This window comes from Vombatus ursinus, unplaced genomic scaffold, assembly GCF_900497805.2.
Source record: "Vombatus ursinus unplaced genomic scaffold, bare-nosed wombat genome assembly UNPS02007284.1, whole genome shotgun sequence".
Taxonomy (NCBI): Eukaryota; Metazoa; Chordata; class Mammalia; order Diprotodontia; family Vombatidae; genus Vombatus; species Vombatus ursinus.
In genome coordinates, this window is record NW_020947062.1 from 8,414,581 (window position 1) to 8,428,534 (window position 13,954).

Genomic DNA, 13,954 nt, shown 5'->3' on the forward strand with positions numbered 1-13,954 from the left:
CCACTCTTTTCTGCCTTGAAATGTGAAGAGGATTCCCTCTCCAGTGCTGTCACAATCTCCACCATGCCAAAGCTCTTCCTCTCCCCAGGACCACCATGCAGGACTATGACTCAGATTCAAGCATGAGTAAAGCAAGAGAATCCTGCTTCAGCACCAACAAAGAGATCCCTGCAGTCCCCTGCTGATTAGCTGCTCAATCCCAACACTGTCTGTGGGCTGAGAGCTCCAGAATCAGCCACTGCCATTGTGGCTGCCACCCCGGGGCTGCACTAGGGTCAGGGCTGGACCACGCTCCTCCCACCCACATCTGACAGAACTTTCCCACTGACCTTCTGAGTTGTCTTTGGTGTTTGTGGGTTGAGAAGTCTGGAAACCAGCACAGCTGCCCATGATTCAGTCCCCTGAGACCTGTTCTGGGTTTGCTAGGTCTGTCTTTGCAGGTGTAGCCCAAGCTGAACTGCAGTCCTCTCCCAGACTGGCACAACAGATCTTTCCTGTCTACCTTCCTGACTGTCTTGGACTAAAAATTTGTTTCACTCTGTCTTTTTGTGGGTTCTGCTGCTCTAGAATTTGTTTAGAGTCATTTTTACAGGTATTTTGAGGGGTTTGGGGGAGAGCTCAAGAAAGTCACTGCTTTTACTCTGCCATCTTGGCTCTGCCCCCCTGGCCTCTCAGCCCTGATTCTTGATCACTATAGAAGTCATTCATATTTCTTCAGCACTTTAAGGTTGACAAAGAATTTTCTTTGCAAATATCCCTTTTATTAGGTATCTTTTATTAGGTAACATGGGGATATGCACAAAGATATATATCCCCATATTACATGTAGAGCCCTATAGGCACCTCTACCCAACCACTCCCCAACTGCACTCAGATTCTTAGTTTTGTTTCCCCAGTATCTGTCTATTCCAGCTTCAGGACATTCTCTGTGTCAGTACCTTTAACACTCATAAGCCCATACCAATGTGTTTGCCTTTCAATAGTCAACCAGAGAACACAATCAGTTCATAGTAAAGGCTTTGAAATAATATGCTAAGAAAATTGGTACTAGGAAATTTCTCTCCATAAACCTAAAGTATTCTCTCCTACAAATGTATGTCATCAGTAAATATAGAGGTTAGACATGAAAGGCCTACATGCAAGAAGACTATGTAGATGGTCATATGTCAGATACTGTCAGGTCCCTGATGTCCTATTGTGCATATCCCCCACATTGCTTCACAATGAGTGAGATCTCTTGACTAGGTGCATTTCTTTGTTGAGCTCACTAGAGGTGTTCTTTGCTGGATACTTTACTCTATTACTTGGCTATAGAGTCTACCACATTTATCTAAACTGAAATCCTTGGCTAGGGCACTGCTAGGTTCTTTCAGAACAAAAGACCAGAACTCTTTTCCTAGGATGGTAGGATACTTCCTTAGTTCAAATCCCTTGAAATCAAAGCACTGAGGCCTGCAAGTGAGGATCTCTGCCCTAGGTACTAGGATCTGTCTCTTCAAACTTCTCTACATAGACAGTTGGGGTTCAGGAAGCAAAGTCCTTTAAATCTCCCTCTCAGGATATTATGTAAGCACATGCCTTCTAAAATCACATGCTTCTTATGCATATTGTCATTGTCAATGACAAAAAATGAGGGTTGAGGTGGGGAGTGGTGGTGCAGAGGAAAGATAAAACTTTCATGCCTTGTCTACAGTCTGTGAGAGGTAAGAGGAAAAAAGTAGAACATGAGTCCTCAAGAACTCAGTGCCTCCAAATCTGGGTCTCTTAACTGTGTCAACTCTTAGGTTTCCCATTTTAAGCACCCAGCCTGGTGAAGAAACAATGCTGTAAGGAAAAGGGCTCTGGGGCTTTCCCCCTTTAAGGTGATATGGCCCCCAAGAAATGTGGCTTCCTTGACCTTTTCTTTTGTTCTTTTCCATTTTTTTTGGAACAAGTTGTGGAGGCTCTGACCTTGGCAGAGTAAGCCGCAGGAATCTAGGAGTCAGAATCCACTCTTGCCCAGCAGAAAGATTCATACAGCAGTCACACTGCATCTGGACATGGATTTGGTGGAATCAATGCCATGTAGGAACTGAAGTAGTTTAGGGGGATTATTCCCCTTGAGGTTTTGGAGAAAAAAAATTGAATATTTGTTCTTGCTATTTGTCTTGAAGTAGACAACATTTTGTTTAAAAAAAAAAGTTATTAAAAAAAGTCTAGACTCCAAATTTCTTGCTATGTTTTTTCAGTAAATGATTTTGATTTGAGTTTATTGTAGCTTCTAGCAGACTATTAAAAGAAAAACACATATGTGGGGACTTGTGAGCTATAAGAGCTAAAATTTTAAGAATTCAAACCTGCACAGTCTTTGGGAGTAGAGAGCAGATAGAGAAGGATAATCATACTCTGAGGGACCCAATTTGTGAGCTGGGGGTGGGATAATCCAAAAAACTTCTATACTAACACATTCATGCTACAATGGGGAAAATAGTCTAAATCTGCTCAAAAATAAAATAAAAATTAATTAATGTAGATGAGCATCCACTTCATGATTCTCAATAACCTTATTTCTAAACTTATGAGTACTCTTTCAGATTTATATTTTTAAATAAAGTTTGTTGTATTAAAAAATATAAAAACCATTCCTAATTCTTGGACTATACAAAACCACCCTTGGGGTGGATTTGGCCAATTTTATTTTGATATGTAAAAGCCATTCTTAGCCCACTATACAAAACCATTCAGAATTTGTTCCCCAGACTTCTGTTCTAAGTTCATTGTCAGGGACCAAATCTCTAATGATACAATATCTATCCTATCCTCTGTATGGCAAAGATAAAGGGAAGAATTAGGGAATATTTATGACCTGATTATATTCTTTGCCATTTACCTTACATTTTATTTTGCCTTGCATTTTATTTTAGGATCAAAGCCAAGAATCATAGATCTAGAGGTGAAAAAGACCTCAAAGGCTACCTAGAATGGTGGTGACAAACTCTAATAGACACGGGATCCATGTAGCCATATATAGTCTTAGAAAACCACAAATCAACATTATCTATGTTGTATTTTGACTCATTTTGTTAAACATTTCCCAATTATATTTTAATCTGGTTCTGCATGGGAGTTTTGATTTGAGTCCTGAGTTTGACACCTCTAAATAAGTGAATCATTAGTGAGGGCTTGGAATTGTGGACTTAAATATATGCTAATGAAAAGATGCCCATCAAACCTAAAAAATAGCAAGGCATACCAAAGCCATCTGGGGACCTTAGGGAGCCCATATTACTTTTCAATACTTCAATGATTTATCAGTCAGTGAGTAGTGCTAGTCAACTAGAGTTTATTAAGTACCTACTATGTGCCAGGCACTGTCCTAAGTACTGGGGTTAAAAAGAAAGGTTAAAACAAACAAAAAAAAAAAAAACAAAAAAAAGCAGCAACAACAACAAAAAAACCAGTCTCTGCCGTCAAAGATCTCACAATCCAATGGCGGGGAAACAACATGAATTTCATTTGCATACAGGATAAACTGTAAATAATCTCAGAGGAAGGCACTAAGATTATGGAGAATTCGTTAACTCCCTCCAACTAGCAACCTCTAGTATTTTCTGTGAGTCATAGTAACCAGAAAAATCCATTCCCTGGTAGTCAAGTTTCTGGTAATGAGCCTCTTTCCATGTAGCTAGATTGATCATCACATGACAGAGCCATCTCTAGGTCCATACTTGCAAGCCTTTCAGGCTTGGTAGGATGTTACAGAGCTTGTGCTCTGTTGACCTCAGGTCACTTCCCTAATACAATAAAACACTGGAGATGGACTTCAACAAAGTATTAAGTACCATAGCCACAGTTTTTCCTGATAATCTATGGCATAAAATTTAAATTCCTACCATCTCTAGGACATGGCTAGCCCACACACAGAAGGAAAGTCAATTAAGGAAATCAGAAGCCTTGACGCAACACTGTGTTGGAAATTCCTTCCCACTCTGATTTAATCTGTCACGCTGCCCCTGTGTAATGAGGGAGAGGCCTAGTTTCAGAAACACCAGTGATCTTTTACAGTTTGTCTTTCCTTTCAACAAGCTGGTTAATTAAATCCCTTCCATTGCAGGAAATACAGGTAAGTTTCCAATGTTAGTGGTCTGTACTGTTTATTCCCTTGCCACACCCCTCACTACCACCAATGCCAGTTCTCAGTCCTCTTGCTCTTCCCTCCCTTTCCACCCCATGTAAATCCTGCTACTTACTGCTGACAGCTATTTGGCCATTTAGATCCTCCTGCTCAGTTTTCTTTCAAATAATTTAACTTTGCAATCAACCTTGAAAAGCATTCATTATTAAGACATATTTTCTCCTGGCACAAAAATTACATTTTTTTTTCTTTAAGGAAGTATATATTTCATTTTTTATTATGAACTTATTAATCATTAACAAACAGAAACATTTCAAAATGCAAAGAACACAAGAAGAAAATTGTATATATGGGATTGTGACCTTCTGTTATGTACAGTTTTTTTTAAATGTATATTAAATTTAGCTGGACAGAAATAAAATTTTCCTGGTTGGGCCCACTTCTGAACTTCTTTTATTTTTCTTCTGTGTTTTTGCTTTATTAATCAATGTTTTGTTGATATTTGTTTCTTCCTTTTTTTTTAATTTCTGTCATTGCCAACTAATATGCCTCCTCCCAACCCCTTCCCATACAACAGAAACCCTCCCTTGTAATAAATAAAGCACATTGAAGAAAAATTAACCAATGCATTAGCTCTCTCTTAAAATTCACGACTCACTCTATCTGAACCTCTAGTACATCATTTCTCTGCCACAAGATGGGTGGCATACTTCATCAGTCCTTTGAAGTCATGGCTGATCACTGCATTGATCGGAGTTCTGAAGTCTTTTAAAGTTGATTTCCCCAGCATTATTGTGTTCATCATGAAAATTGGTATCCTAGTTCTGCTCATTTCATGTTATATCTGTTCAGTCTAAGTCTTCTCATATTTCTCTGAATCTATCACAGTATTATTATTCATATACACAACATAGAACAATAAGATTCTATTTTATTCATGTTCCACAATTATCTCAATCCCCACCTTTTTTCCAGTTCTTTTCTAAACCAACAAGTGTTACTATGTGTATATATCTATATCTATATCTCTATCTATATCTCTATCTATATCTATATGTTACATTTGAGTTCTTTCCCTCTGCCTTTGGCTTCCTTAAGGTATGAGAATAAAAAAGCATTATTACTGAGCTTAAAAATATGTATAGTTTAGTGACTTTGAGGTTATAGTTCCAAATTGCTTTCCAGAATAGTTGGATGAATTCATAGTTCCATCAACAGTGCAGTAATGTGCCTGAATTCCTATAGTCCCTTCCACAAAAATTATTTTCTCAACATGAGGGGGTGAAGTGGAACCTCAGAGTTGTTTTAATTTGCCTTTCTTAGTGCATTTTTATGTGGTTGAGGACAGCTTACATTTTTAAGTGAAACTGACTATTCATATCCTGTAACCACTTATCTATCAGAGAATGGCTCTCATTCTTACAGATTTGAATCTATTTTTCATGTATATTAAATATCATACCTTTATCATAGAAACTTGTTACAAATATTTTCCCCAGTTAATGTATAATCCCAGTTTCCTTTAGAATTATAAAGAATGTAATTATTTTTTATCATAAATAATTCCTTTATAATTCTAATTACATTGATTTTGCTTCAGCAAAAGCTTTCCAATTTTACATAATTGAAATTGTCCATTTTATCTTCTCTGATCACCTCTATCCCTTCTTTAGTTAAGAATTCTCCCCCTAGTCATAGCTGTGAAAGGTATCCCTTCCTCTTTTTATCTAATATTTTAAAACGATATGACCTTTTATATTTAGATCATATTTCTATTTGGAGCTTACTATGGTATATAGTATAAGATGTTGGTCTAAACCTAATTTCTCCCACTCTACTGTCTACTTTTCCCAGCAGTTTTTTGAAAAAAGAGTCTTCACCTCTGTAGCTGGTGTCCTTGAGTTCATCCAACACTATGCTTCTGTATTTAACTGCTTCTAAATCATTTTACGTAATTATTTTCATTATTTAACTGTTCTTTCTATTTTTCACTTTTTCATGCTTTACCATTGCTGCTTTTTTGGTATAATTTGAGATAGGTTATTAAAGTGCCCACTATTTTACAGTCTCAAAGTCAGAAGAGACTTCCAAGGCCACCCATTACTGAACAAGCACATCTCCCTTGAATGATCATACCGATTTCAGTCCAAGACCCTAGAGAGGAAACCCACTACCTATCAAGGCAACCCAAGACACTTTTGAAAGCTCTAATTGTTAAGAAGGGGTTTTTTCCCCCCTCATATCAAGTCTAAATCTGCACCTCTGCAGCTTCCATATATTACCCTTAGTTTTGTCCTGTGGGGCCAAAAAGAATAAAGGTAATCCCTTTCCTACTTGACAACTCTTCATTTGCTTGAAGACTATTATCATGTCCCCTCTTGCCTCATCTTATGAAAATGTTAGAATCACCTGAGAATTAGAAGTTAGACAAGAAAAAAGGAGGCTATGATTTTCTTGTCAGATGTGGTAAGATTACATCTGTGGATGTGAAGAAACCTCAAGAGAGTGATAGAAACCCCAGAGAGGAAAGGGCAAAGCTGGCAGTCACTCTCAGACAACCCAGCAACAATGCCAAGGGCTCATGTCTCTGCTGCCAGAACATGATAGTTGCCTTCAAGTATTGGTCCAGTTCTCATGTGAAAGAAGGATTAGATTTTCTCTGCTTGGTCCCAGAGGGCACAACCGGAACAGTTGGTTGAGGTTATGAAGAGTGAGGTTTCAGCTTGTTAATAAGGAAAAAAACTTCCTAACAATTAGAGTTATCCAAAGGTTTAATGGACTGGAATGGAAGTAATAGTAATAATAATGATGAGAATGAAAATAAATTCACAGGTCTATAGTACTTTAAGTTTTAGAAATGTTTTCCCTTCCTTCCTACAAAATGAAAACCTAGAAACCTAGAGTTAAGTTATAGATTGTAAGACCAGATTCCCAAGCATTTGGGGTGGAAAATGGAGGAAGGAAATGAAAGAGGCAGTTAGAGTAATGATAGTTATTTACTTGGTGGTTTAGGGTTTAAGGTGCAATGAATTAAGCAGAAAGCATCTGGGAGAGAAGGATGGGGCTCCCCCAAGCTGGTTTTTAAAAAAGTGCTGAGGCTTATGTCTTTATAAACAGCCCTAAGACTCCTAAGCATCAATCCAAAGCAAAGTGTTTCAACTACTCTCCCTTCTCATTCCATTCAGAGAATCTTCTGGTATCATCTTGTCCCTTTCAAGTTTTTCATAGATGGATTTCACCAAGATGCAGATATTTCAGGGAGAGCACCCAGAGATGTCCCTGGGAAGTGTCGTCTTTTGTTATCTCCTTGTGTGATTTCAGAACCTGGCATTCTTTAGAATAGCTCAGGTTTATATAGTTCTGTTCCCATCCCTCTATTCTCCACTATCCTTTTATACAGAGAGTCAAATGAATGAATGAATTTATTAAGCACATGATAGTTTACTAGGCTTTAGAAACAGAAGTACAAAAGAAAAGCAGCCCCTGCCTTCAAAGAACTTACATTCTATAAGGAGAATACTATATCTATAGAAGTGTGTTGGTCAGAGTAAAGATTTATGACTTGGGAAGTCACAGGGATGGTGAATTGATATAATGCATTTTCTTTCTAGAAAAAAAAATGGTACTATTGATTTTATTAATATGCCCAGGGCAAAGGGAGAAGGGCATAGAAGTGGGGGGAAGAGAGAGAGTACATATACATGTGTATGGCTAGATGGCTGGATGGCTAGATGGGAGATTAAAGTGAAACATGGTCTAGTGTCTAAGGCTACCTAGTTGATGTGATGGGCTAGGTTGACTAGTTTACATTTATTCAATTATTAATCGAATGGGCTGGGCCCTAAGGTGGGAGCTTCAAAGATGATTAGGTTAAATTTCCCACAGACTAGAAGGTAGGGGGATGGTTTCTGGAGATCCATATCAAGGGGCCCATTTCCAGTATAGGCAGAGCTAGCGTATGTGTGGAATAAAAAGGCAGTGGTGGTAGGGAGATAGCAATAAGGCCTAGGTGGATGGCTGGAAGGCTGGATGAAATGAGAAAATAAAGTCTGGTGTCTGAGGCCAACATAGAAAGTGGCTCAGGCCTTGATCAGTGATACTTCAAAGAAACATGAGCTCATGAAAATCCAAAACACCCTGGGCTCAAGTGGGCTGTAATAGCAGTCTTCAAGTGTTTCAGAGGCTGCCCTGTGAAAGAAGGATTAAACTCATTAAGTTTGGCCCTAGAGGGCAGAGCTAAAATCAATGAGTTGGGACTGGGAAGTTCCCAACTTCCTAGGCTTGATGTAAGTTTAGAAACAAAACAAAAAACCTTCCAACGATTGGAGTTATTCCAAAATGGAATGGAATGTGTCCAGAAATTGTAGTTTCCCTCTCATAGAAGGTGTGGTAGGAACAATATCTACTCCAGTCATTGCCATGCAGAGTAGGCGAATTTTTCCTTAAAAGTATGGAGGAAATCTTTGAAACTTAATTATCACTGGGAACTCCCTACTTAATGTCTGTGGACCTCAGTTTCCTCCAGTCTAAAACGAGAGCATTAGATCAGGGAGCCTCTTAGGTCCTTTCTAGCTCAAGATCCATGATCCTTTGATTTATGAACTAACACTCAAACCCTCGACAAAGCATTAATGATGTTAAAGAAGAGGAATTACCATCTGCCTTGCTGTTCTGCCTTTAGGACCATGGAACTTTTCCATCTAACTTGCAGCTGAAGCTTTCCATTTGTGTTGTCTCTTTCATTAGAATGTGAGCTCTTTGAGATCAAGGACTATTTTACTCTTCTTTTTGTATACCCAGCACTTAGCATAGTTCTTTGCACATAGTAAATACCTAATAAATGCTTTATTTATTCTACATTTTTTTTTCATTCTTGGGGGTCTAAGTACAAAAGTCAGCACACAAGTCAGAAGCTCCTCCCTCAATACTGGTGTGCCACCATGGCAAGAGCAGAGGCAGAGAAGCAACATCTGACTAAAATGAATGCTGTATTGCAATGGAACATTCTGTCCATGCCCTAAGTACACTTCCTTTTGCTAACTGTTAGATGGTCTTCAAGTGTCTTATCATTCAAATCCTGAACCTAAACTTAAACCAATGGACCTGCCTGATAATAACTTTCTTACAATAAGAAGTCTTCAAGCAAAGACTAAATGGCTACTTAGGTATGTTTTAATGGAATTTTTTTTCAGGTGTAAGTTGGATCAAATGGCTTCTGAAGTTGCATAAACAAAATCAATGTGGCTAGAATAAAAAAGGATTTTTCTCACTCCTACTCCAAAAGTAAGTTTCCTGAAGTGTTGGTCTGACCATGTTACCCTGCATGCAATAAACTCCTATCATCAGTGTGATCAGAGAACAAAGTCCTATGTTGTCATAAAGCTCTTCAAAACTTGGTTCTTTCCTATTTTTCTAGCCTCGTTGCACATTACTCTTATGATCCCTGAACTCCCTGAACTGGTATGATCCATCAGCACTGGTCTACTTGCTGTTCCTCACACAAAAGCCACCTCTTGAAATTTATTTCCTTTTCATTAGCTGTCTTCCATGAATAGAATGCTCTCCCCTTCCCCCTTCACTTACATCTCTTCAAATGCCTGGTTTCCATTAAGATTCAGTTCAAATGCCAACTTATGCATAAAGACTTTCTTGGTTTCCCCAGGTGCTAGTGCCTTCCCTTCTAAGGTTACCTTGTAACTATTCTGTATGTTTCTTGTGTATTTTTTTAATATTCATCTTGTCTCCTCCATAAGAATATAAGCATCTCAAGGGCTTTTTCTTCATAACACTGATGCTTAGCACAAAGCCTGGAACACAATAGCACTTTGAAATGCTTTTTATTTGATTGAAATTGTAGGCTGGGATAATTACCGTTGCAGCAAATATCTCAGATGAAGTTCCAATATCCAAGGTATATAGACAGCTAACACTATATACCTAGAGATATCTTTATTATATAATTACAATAACCTTAGTTAATATATGAAAACTACACATATATGTATATTACTACATGTAAATGTGTGTGCATATACATATTATGGTGTTTTTATATGTGTGTATTATATATAAATATACCCTTATAGTATGCATGTAGATAGATAGGTAGATAGATAGATAGATAGATAGACAGATAGATAGATAGATATCACAGTAAGAAGAAGAGGCATTCTCCAATAGATTAGTGGTCAAAAGACATGAACAAGCCATTCTCAGAATTTTGAACTATTAAAAAACCTTATGGAAGCTTTCTCCAAATAACTAATAATAGGAGAATTGTATTTTAAAACAAATGAAATTTCATCTCACACTCAGAAAATTGATAGAGATCACAAAATATGGAAGTAGTCAAAGATGAAGGTGTATCAAGAAGACAGATTCACTAATATACTGATAGTTAAGCTGTGAGAATTGACCAAATTATTCTGGAAAATAGGTTGGAATTATGTAAAAAAAAAGATTAGATTTCTATACCCAGAGGTCCCATTGCTGTGTGTGTACCACAAGAAAGTCAAAGACAGAAAGAAAGCTCCTAAACATAATAAAATATTTATAACAGTACTTTTTGTCTTACAAATACCTGGAAAAGTTGTAAAGCCATTAATTGGGGAATGGCTAAACATGAATCTGTTGTTAAGGACCTAAGAATGTGTTGAGAAAAAAAAATCATGGGAAAATATATGAACTGATGTAAATGAAATTAGGAAAAATCCATAATGAAGACAATAATATAAATAAAAAGAACAAGAAAAACAAAGTTGTATCATATAATTATAATTATAAGCTGGCACCAAAGAGGAAATGAGAAAATATTCTCTAATTTCTTTGAGGTGAGGTACATGTGCAGAAAGCACCATATACTATTAGACAATTATTGACTAATGTTTGAAAAATAGGAGTTGACAGCTCCAAGTAAATAAATTAATGAATAAATGAACAAAACATAAAGAAATGAAAACCACCAGTGGCAAGGAGCTCACTGTTTCTGGGATAATTCATTCCATTTTTTCTTGGCTCTTATTAATAAAAGGCCCTTCATTATATCAAGACAACCCTTGACCACCCTTAACTATAAAATCACAGAATCTCCAAGTTAAACCCCTCTGCAGAGGTCATCTAGTAAAGTCTAACCTCTACCTAAACCTTGAATTCTCAACAAACTACCTTTTGCTGAAAACCTTCAGTGAAGGCAACTCACCATCTCTCAAAGCAATCTGTTTCATTTTTAGATGGCTGTGGAGAATTGGGTTCTAATCTCTGTTCTGCCACACCATATGGTCTTGGGCCCTTCCCTTCCTCTCTCTAAGCCTGGCTGTCTCCTCCAAAAAAGTGAGGATCTTTAACTAGGTAGTACCTAATATTTCTTCCAGATCTTCCCCCTGTCTGGGCAAGATTTTAGTGATCCTGGGCATCCTACCTCCAACCACCTAGAATACCCCTTCCCTCATCTTTTTCTGACGATACCAAGAGCTGCAAAAAGAACAGCAAGAATCCCCTAGGGACGGTTGGAGTGCTCCAAGAAGTCAGAGTTGACATAAACAATTTGGTCTCTGCTATAGTTGGGCATAAGCCAACTGATCCAAAGAAGGAAATGGTGTGAAGCAGATGGTGTAATAGAAAGAACACTAACCTAGGAATTGAAAGGACTGATTCAAGTCACACCTTCCCTTCCTACAAGCTGTGTGACTTTAGACGCATTACTCTTTTTGAATCTCAGTTTTCTCCTCAGGATCAATCTATTACCAATGGAGAAGTATTTATTAAAAACCTACCACATGCCAGAAACTGCCCTAGTTCTCTCCTAAAGAGGATCATAAATTGAGAGATGGAAGATATCTCGGAGATTGACTTCCCCTTCCTCCTCAGTTTATAGATGAGGAAATTGTTCTTTCTTCCATTTAAGCGTTTTGGGATCATAGGAAAGGCATTTTATTTTTCTGGATCTCAATTCACTTCTCTGTAAAATGAAAATAATAATCTCCTACTTGCCTCCTTCACAGAATGGGCATGAGAATATGAGATCCAAACTGGGCTGAGGCTGTAAAGCACTCTATGAGCCACTGATCTCTTTCTCTCCAAGGACACTCTTTTTCTGAATGCCATACCATTTCACTGGTTGTCCCCCATAACTGGAATTTTCTTCCTCCTCATCTTAGCCTCCTAACTTCCTTAGCTTCTTTCAAGTCTAAGCTAAAATTCCACTTTCTACAAGAGAACATCCCATCTATAGATACATATATAGACATGTTTTCACATTGTCTCCCTCATCAGAATATAAGCTTCTTGAGGGCAGATTTTTTTTTTGCCCCTTTGGATCCCCATGAGGGTGGAGCCAAGATGGCAGAATAAAAGCAGTGACTTGCCTGAGCCCCAAACCTCTTTGGATTCCCATTGCTTAGCACAATGCCTTACACTTAGTAAGCACTTAATGAACGCTTGTTGATTTACTAGATTAAATGGGTGAGGACAGGGAGGTCACATATCTGTTAGACAGTAGGCTACCTTTTATCATAACATGTTAGAAATTAAAAAGATCTTAGAGATCATCTAGTCCAATCCCCTCAATTTACAGATGGCAAGACTGAGACAGGTCACGTGACTTGCCCCAGTTCACAGATAGTAAGCAGTTAAGCCAGGATTTGAACCTAGCCCTTCTAATTCCAAAGCCAGGAGCCCTTCCACTGTACCACGCTGCTCATCAGCCCTGCCAGGCTCTCTCCTTCCGGGGAAGCCAGCTATGGCCCAGGCCCAGCCTGCTCAGACCGCCACTGTCTCTTCCCTTTGCCTCTTGGGTGGCCTCCAGGGTGTGGGTGATCGTCTTGCAAGCTGAGAGTGGGACGGAGAGCACAGTTTTCCAAGAAACAACCACTCGGCCTGCTCAAGAGAGCACTGGGAAGGATTGCCTGGGAGGCGGGGCTGTGAGTTCCTGGAAATGGGCTTCTGAGGACTTCAGGCAGGTCTTCCTCAGTGGAGGGGGCCCTCTCTACCTTCTGTATTCATTTTCCCTGGTGGCCTGCCAGTGTCTGCATTTGGCTGCCTCCCGGGCATGAGGCAAGACATATTGCTTTCTGTTTAGCTCGGGTTTGTTTATCCCTGTTTGGGCTTGTTGACTGTTGACAATTTAACAACTGTTGTTTTTGGCAGCCCCTATCTGGGTCCCAGGCTTGCCCTGGCCAAGGACATCAGTGCCCCTGCACTGGGGATCTCAGGACCCTCAAGCCCCTGGGCCTCACTGGGACTTGTTTCACAATCAACACTTTTTTGCAAAAGTTGTTTCCCTGTGCTCTCCTTCACCTACTCAGTGTTCCAGCCAAACTGGATGGCCATCTGATCCCCAAACTCCTCCTGCTCTCTCTCATCTCAGGCTATCCCCCCATGCCTGGGACACACTCCATCCTCCTCTCTGCCAAGTGAAACCCTTCTCTTCCCACAAGGCAGAGATCTGGTGTCCCCTCCTCTGGGATGCTTGCCAAGATTCCCCCCTCACAACCAGAAAGGCTTCTCTCTCCTCAAACCATAGGACATTTTGGGTGTCTCAGAATAATGTCTAAAGAGTAAATTTAGAGATTAAAGTCAATTCAATTCAACAAGTGTTGGTCAAGTGCCTACTATGTTAAAGGCACAATACTAGGCACTATTGATACAAAGACAAAAAAAAAATAGTGCATGTATTCAAACCTTACATTCTACCATTTAATCCAAAGGTTCTTAAGTTTTGGGGGGCATAAACCCTTTTGGCAGTCTAATTAAGCGCTACTCAGAATAAAATTTTTAAATACATAAAATAAAATGCATTAAATTGCAACAGAAAAAGAAATATTGAAATAATTATTAAAATAT